Below are 7,195 nucleotides of genomic sequence, written 5' to 3' on the forward strand. Positions count from 1 at the left end.
ATATATATATAGAATATTCTATAGCAAGCTGCGCAACAATACAAACACTTCAACATTCGAAATAGAATTTGCTACAGCGACGATAGCGCTTGAGTTCTGCGGTGAAGCAAATTGTAAAACCAAAAAGAAGGGTTGAAGTTAAATAGCGGCAAATCATAGCAAGACAACCGAGTGCACTAGAACAGTGTCCGCCAAAAAGAGAAAAATCTTAAAATGAGAATGTATTAGTTATGAAATAAAAAATGAGAATGCGCTGGTGGTAATGCACGGAAAAAAATTTCTGTGTTGTATTACTTATTATAAAAACTTTGGTATGTTTTTCTGCCGTTTTTTCATTGTGCGTTTTTTTTAGATCTAAACAACATAGAAACATATATGGGCAATTCACAAGGTGTATTTGTCGTGTTTGTCGTGAAGTCATGATATTTCATGACAGTTGTAAAAATGTTGTTATTGTTTTGTGAAGAAAAATAACACATGACGATACAACTCTGCAACCTATGTTTATTCGGTGTTATGTGAGGTTAAGTGCTGAGATATAATAAATAATCGTAACAGGTGTTCACAACCGTCGTGTTTTAACACAACTTTTGTTAGGAAAATATAACTTCACAACACCTTGTGAATTGCCCATATATGTTTCTATGTTGTTTAGATCTAAAAAAAACGCACAAGGAAAAAGTTGGTAAAATTTTGTATGTATTGTACAAAATTATTATTATTTTATTTATAATTTAAGTGTGGATTTCTGAGCAAAAAAGATACTCTGAATATTAAAAGAAAATTCGTTGATTTCAAGTAGAAATAAAATGAAAATATATATATCTAATATAAATTTATTTTAAAATTAGGTAAAACTTGACGTTTAAGAACAGTTTAAATAACGACTAAACCAAAAGATAAATAACAAAACATATTGTATGTTTTAATTGAGGACTAGTCTGGTATAAAAAAAAAATACATAATTCACAAAGTTCTTTTAATATGAAGAAAAAGCACGACTTGGTTCCATATACATACCTATTTCTAGGGGTGTATGTACGAAAAATTGTGTTATAAAATTTTTGAATGAATATTCATTCATTCTGCTCCGTGTACCTACTTTATTCAACAATAATGCGTCATCAACCTGCTTCGCCTATTATTTGCATGCAACTAGAGCTGTGGCAAACCGTATGTATTCGTTACTGAGTAACGAATACAACCCCTGACTCGAAGTACCGAATCGTTACTCACATAATAATCTCGTTACTCGCATGTTCCGTATATGCACCATCATCGTGAATCAATACAACACAATATATTGTTCGGTAACGAAACTGTTTTTCGTATCGATACTAAAGTGTNTAGAGCTGTAGCAAACCGTATGTATTCGTTACTGAGTAACGAATACAACCCCTGACTCGAAGTACCGAATCGTTACTCACATAATAATCTCGTTACTCGCATGTTCCGTATATGCACCATCATCGTGAATCAATACAACACAATATATTGTTCGGTAACGAAACTGTTTTTCGTATCGATACTAAAGTGTGTAGCGTGTGTATATACGTACATGCATGCATGATTCGTGTGAGGTACAAGTGCTTGATTGTATCAAATTGTTCGAATCGATACAAAACTATGTTGCGTGCATACATATGTATATACGTACATGCATGCATGATTCGTGTGAGGTACAAGTGCTTGTAGTACAGAATCGTTACTCACATAATAATCTCGTTACTCGCATGTTCCGTATATGCACCATCATCGTGAATCAATACAACACAACATATTGTGCGGTAACGAAACTGTTTTTCGTATCGATAATAAAATGTGTTGCCTGTATATATACGTACATGCATGCATGATTCCTGTGAGATATAAGTGCTTGATTGTGGCTGCATTTCTTTATTCATTCTGAACGTTTGGAATAATTTTTTTTGTTTATTTATTCTTTAGAACGTTCCTGGTGATATGTTGACGTATATTTCAAACGCATTATGCTTATTCCGGCTGTGAAATGGGATTATCCGGAATGTTTAAAGAAACGCAGCCTGTATCAAATTGTTCGATTCGATACAAAAATATGTTGCGTGTATACATATGTATATATGTATGTACATGTATGCATATGGAAGAACGATCATTTCCTTACGCTGCAAGATTTGCTGCGATGATTCTTGTGAGGTAGAAGTGCTTGTATCAAAAGTAACGAGTAAAGTAACGATACGAAAGATACGGGTGTTGATTGGATTAGTAACGAATACATACGGGTATCCGAAATTTCGTTACTTTTACAGCTCTACATGCAACTAAATAAAATGTGTTGCTCTTCTACTCTTTCTGTTGACGTTCGGATTGTGTACGTGTAAGAAGCCGATTGTGTACATGTGAAAGGCCGAATATAGTTCGTTTCCCAGGAAAGTGTTTGGCGGGCACTGCACTAGAACATTTGCATGTATGTATGTATAGCAACTCATTACCAATTGTTAGCGCAAGCCACGCAGTTAGCGGTCATCGTCAAGACACATAGATACATAATATATGTACATATACCTAGGAGCAGGCAAAATCGCAGATGCTAATGCAGCGTTTTTGCTGCATTTAACCCTTTATAACTCCACTAAATAAAAAAAGTAAAATCATACGGATTCTAATAGATTTTAGTAAAAAATGAAACACGTATTTTTTAATTTTCAAGATTTTTCTTTTATTTGGGGAGGAAACAGCCAAAAAGGGAGTGTAACAGATATGTCACATTATGTGACAACTTCTCCAAAAAAAAAAACAAAAACAAACACATTAGCATGTATGGAATAATTTAAAGCAATTGTTCTGCTTGTTGTAGCATACAGCTACACATTTTTCACATACCGTTTGTGACACTCCACTGCATCCTGGGCGCTTGCAACGGATTCTCTTCTCGGCCCATACTGGCCAGTGCCCAACTTGGTCTTGTCTAACTGCAATTAGAGGAACATGTTGAGCAGGTCCCTTATGCTTTTTCGCTTGAATATCCGCTTCTATTCCACCTCTGCGTTTTATGGTTGTCTTTGTACCTAATTTGCACAGGACCGTAGCAACCTCCAAACGAAAATCTGCTGATGACAACTGATTGTCCTGCACATTCTTTTCTTTGCGAACTCTTTTGTATAAGAGCCAAGCATTAGACATTGCAAAATCTAAAAAGTGGTAAAACAAGCGAACTTGCCATCTTTTACTTCTCAACAATATTTTGTAGCGGCCCATAATGCTGTCGATGAGATCCACCCCACCCATGTTACGATTATACTCGGTCACTATGTAAGGTCGTTCAATAGTAATATATTTTTTGTTGGCCTTATCATAGCGCCGTACTTCGGACTTCGGTAGCTCACCAGCAAAACTAGATGCTAGAGTAACAGATTTTTTGTCCTTCCAAACAACGGAAACTACATCTACTCCTCCCACATTTGCAACATATTCGACGGAGTGCCCACGACCCTTTTTAGAAATATCCTTATCTGTCGGCAATTTACACTCAGGTATTCTATTTCGACGTACTGTTCCTAAGCTGAGGATCCCTTCCTTGGCCAAATATTCTATCAGTGGCAACGACGTAAAATAGTTGTCAAAATTGTCATCTTAGTTTAAGTTGCAATTATATGACATGTATATAACTCTGTGGCATCACTGAACTTTTGACATTTTACTTTGTACGTTTGCTTTTCTGCTAATATGTTTCTTTGAGTTCCATTATTCTTGTACTCGCCACAGTCAGTTGTATTTGAACATCCAAGGAATAAACATTCAAGAAAATATACCGACAATCCTGACAGAATTCAGAAGGGGGTAATGAAACCCATACGCGCAGTGAAAAGTAAAAGAAAAGAATAAGAAAAAAAAATAATAATAATAATTTGTTAAAGCGCCGCGCGGGTATGAGTGTAGAAAAACTCACGATAGTTGAGTTGAAAGAAGAGTTGCGAAAAGTAGGAGAAACAACGATGGGCAATAAATTGGAATTGGTTGCGCGGCTGCAACAATTTCAATCGAAACACAGAGCCAGTTCAACGAAACAAGCACCGATAATGGAGAATACGGAGGAGCAGAGGCAGCAGGCAGTGGACGTTCCAGTAGCGCATGAGGACACTGAGGTGATGAAATTGCGCAGCGAGGTAAGCGGGCTTCAACGTACAATGGAGACGTTATCTCGTCAATTTCAAGCAGTGTTAGACGCATCGACGCTGGTAAATCACACGACGGCAGTGCAGCATATTGCTCCAGAAAATTCTTTTGCATATTCGCAAAATTCTGTGTCGCTTGCGCTTGCATGGTATTGCTGAGCAATACGAAAATCCACCCCGATTGAATATGACTGAAACGCCGACAGCATACAGTTTGCCTGTATGTGCAACGAATAGCATTAGAGAAGCGAATTTCACAACGACGGTTACAACAACAAGCGCCGTGTTGTCGCCAGTAGTGTCGCCGCCAAGAGCAAGTAGCTTTGGGCATGTTGTTGGCCCAACGTATGTTGAAAATATTCAAATGATGCGTGGTGAAATTGCGAATGGTGGGGCAGGCATAAACGAGAATGACACATACGAATGTAGAAGAAGTGTTGTACGTGAAATAAATGACATTTTGCCAGACTTTAACCCGTGTAAGGAGGATATGACATCAATGCAATTCGTAGAGCGGGTTGAACAATTAAAAGATGCATATCGATGGAATGACAGTGTGTTACTTTTTGCTATACAAAGTAAATTTAAAGGTGTTGCAAAGCTGTGGGTCGACTCGCAACCCATATTTAAACAGTGGTAACAATTTGTAACTTCATTTTTAAATGATTTTCCGTGCATAATGAATAGTGCAGACATTCACATACAGCTTATGCACACGCGTATGAACAAAACAGAATCGTTGACCGAATTTTATTTTAAAATGTTAGCTCTAGGGCGTCGCGGAAACCTAGAAGACAATGCGATAATGCGATATATTATCAATGGTTTGAGTGATGATGGCTTACGAAAAACATTAACAGCCATGCATTTTGTGAAGTGTTCTGATTTGTTGAAAGCACTGAACAATACAGTACTAAATATGAGAAAAGATCATGTTACTAGTGCGTCAACATTTATTTTGAGAAATAACAATAGTGGCAGCAAAATAGACGTGAAAACTAATATGAAAAATGGGCCAGTGTGTTACAACTGTGGTGAACGGGGGCATATTTCTCGAAATTGCCTGGAACCACGAAAGAAATTACAGTGTGGAAATTATGCTGAGTTTACGCATGAAACCAAGAAGTGCCCTAAAAGAAATCAATCGCGTGTTAATGCAATTGTAGATAATATGCAAGTCGACCAAAGTGTGACTAACAATGAAGCGATCGTTAATGCAATTGAAGACAGCATGCAAGTGAACCGAACCTTGACTAAAACTATTTTAATAAATCATGTTGAGTGTGAAGCACTAATTGATTCAGGCAGTTGCAAGTCGCTTGTGAAACGTGATATTGTCGAAAAGTCTGAACATAAAACAGTATTGTGCGATAAAAGGCTGCATGGTTTCGCTGGAGGTGAGTTTCAGTGCCGTGAACTAATAAATACGTAGGTAAAGATTGATAACAAAGACTTTGAATGCGAACTTTTAGTTGTTGATTACGAACTGATGGCGTACGATGCCATAATCGGGACAGATATTTTATCAAAAAGCCGTGTTGTGATCGAAAATGGACAGTGTTATGTCGGATTAATTGATGAGAATAAAATTAATGTTGGCCATGAACTTGCCATTAACCAACAAGTAGAGTTAAAAAGAATTTTGAACAAGTATGCGAATTGTTTCGGCGAAGAATTGCGTGAGATAGGTAAATGTAGTTTTTCTAAAATGCAAATATCTCTAACGTCGGAAAAACCTGTAGTGCGAAACCCGTATCCAATACCTATACCGAAACAGAAAATTGTCGAAGAGATAGTTACTGAATTAATGAATTTAAATATTATTCGTCCCTCGAACTCGATGTATGCATCACCCATAGTGTTGGTTCCAAAAGCGAATGGAGAGCACCGCCTATGTGTTGATTACAGAGAGGTGAACGCAATCACACAGAAGCAGCCATGGCCGATGCCAACAGTAGATGGTACACTATCAATATTGGCAGGTAAGAAGTATTTTACCACTCTAGACATGATGTCTGGATATTATCAGATAGAGATTGAGGAAGAGTAAAAAGGGTTGACAGCTTTCATAACTCATAACGGGCATTATGAGTTCAACCGAATGTTATTTGGGTTACGTAATGCGCCGAGCACTTTCCAGAAAATGATGATGCGTCTCGTCGAGGCTATCAAGTCAAAGGTTGTCAGCTATGTTGATGAGGTTATTGTTGCATCCGATACTTTTGAAGATGGTGTGCAGAACCTTGAAGAGTTTTTGCGTATTATCCAGAGAGAGGGCCTAACGCTTCGTTTGTCGAAGTGTGCTTTTATGCAGAACAGCGTTACGTTCTTAGATCATGAGTTAAATGAGAATGGTCTAACTCCAGGCCGGATTAAAACTGCGGCAATTCAACGATACCCTGTACCTACAAATGCTACGGAGGTGCGACGTTTCCTAGGTTTCACCGGAGCAAGTATCATGGGTACGAGCTAGAAGTATTAGCTTTGGTGGAGGGCTGCCAACGTTTTCGAATGTATGTGCTGGGTAAACCGTTCGTTGTCGTCACTGATTGCAGCGCCATTTCAACTTTGAAGTCCAAGAAGCCAATGATTCCACGAGTAGCACGGTGGTTATTGAAGCTACTTGAGTACGATTATACAGTCACGCATCGTCCAGGTAAGAGTATGAGCCATGTTGATGCTATGAGTCGAGCACCGGTCGAAGCTCCAGGTAATCCAGAAGATGTAACGTCATGTGTGATGCCAGTTTCCATTGCTTTGGAAGATTGGATCTTTACAATGCAAAAGCAAGATCCACATTTAAATGACATCGTTAATGTCCTTACTAAGCAAACCAAATCGGATCAACTAAAGATGTACGAGAAGGAATATGTCATCAAGCATCACCGACTTTATAAGAAATGCGATGAAAAGCTACTTTTGGCTATTCCACGTGGCATGCGTTGGAGAATTGTGAAGTTATGTCACGACGAAGTTGGTCATCCAGGGGTTGATGGTACCCTCAAGCGACTAGCACAGCACTTTTGGTTCCCACGAAGTCG

The 7,195-nt window shown here is 38.1% G+C and overlaps 1 protein-coding gene across 1 annotated transcript in view; it reads left to right on the plus strand.

Annotated features, from left to right (window-relative positions):
• The window catches only part of Gnmt (Glycine N-methyltransferase), a 148,013-nt gene that overhangs the window by 31,324 nt on the left and 109,494 nt on the right, over positions 1-7,195 (plus strand). The gene's annotated exons all lie outside the window — the stretch shown is intronic.

This window comes from Rhagoletis zephyria, unplaced genomic scaffold (genome assembly GCF_001687245.7).
Source record: "Rhagoletis zephyria isolate East Lansing unplaced genomic scaffold, Rhagoletis_zephyria_1.1 Rzeph_scaffold_00118, whole genome shotgun sequence".
Lineage (NCBI taxonomy): Eukaryota > Metazoa > Arthropoda > Insecta > Diptera > Tephritidae > Rhagoletis > Rhagoletis zephyria.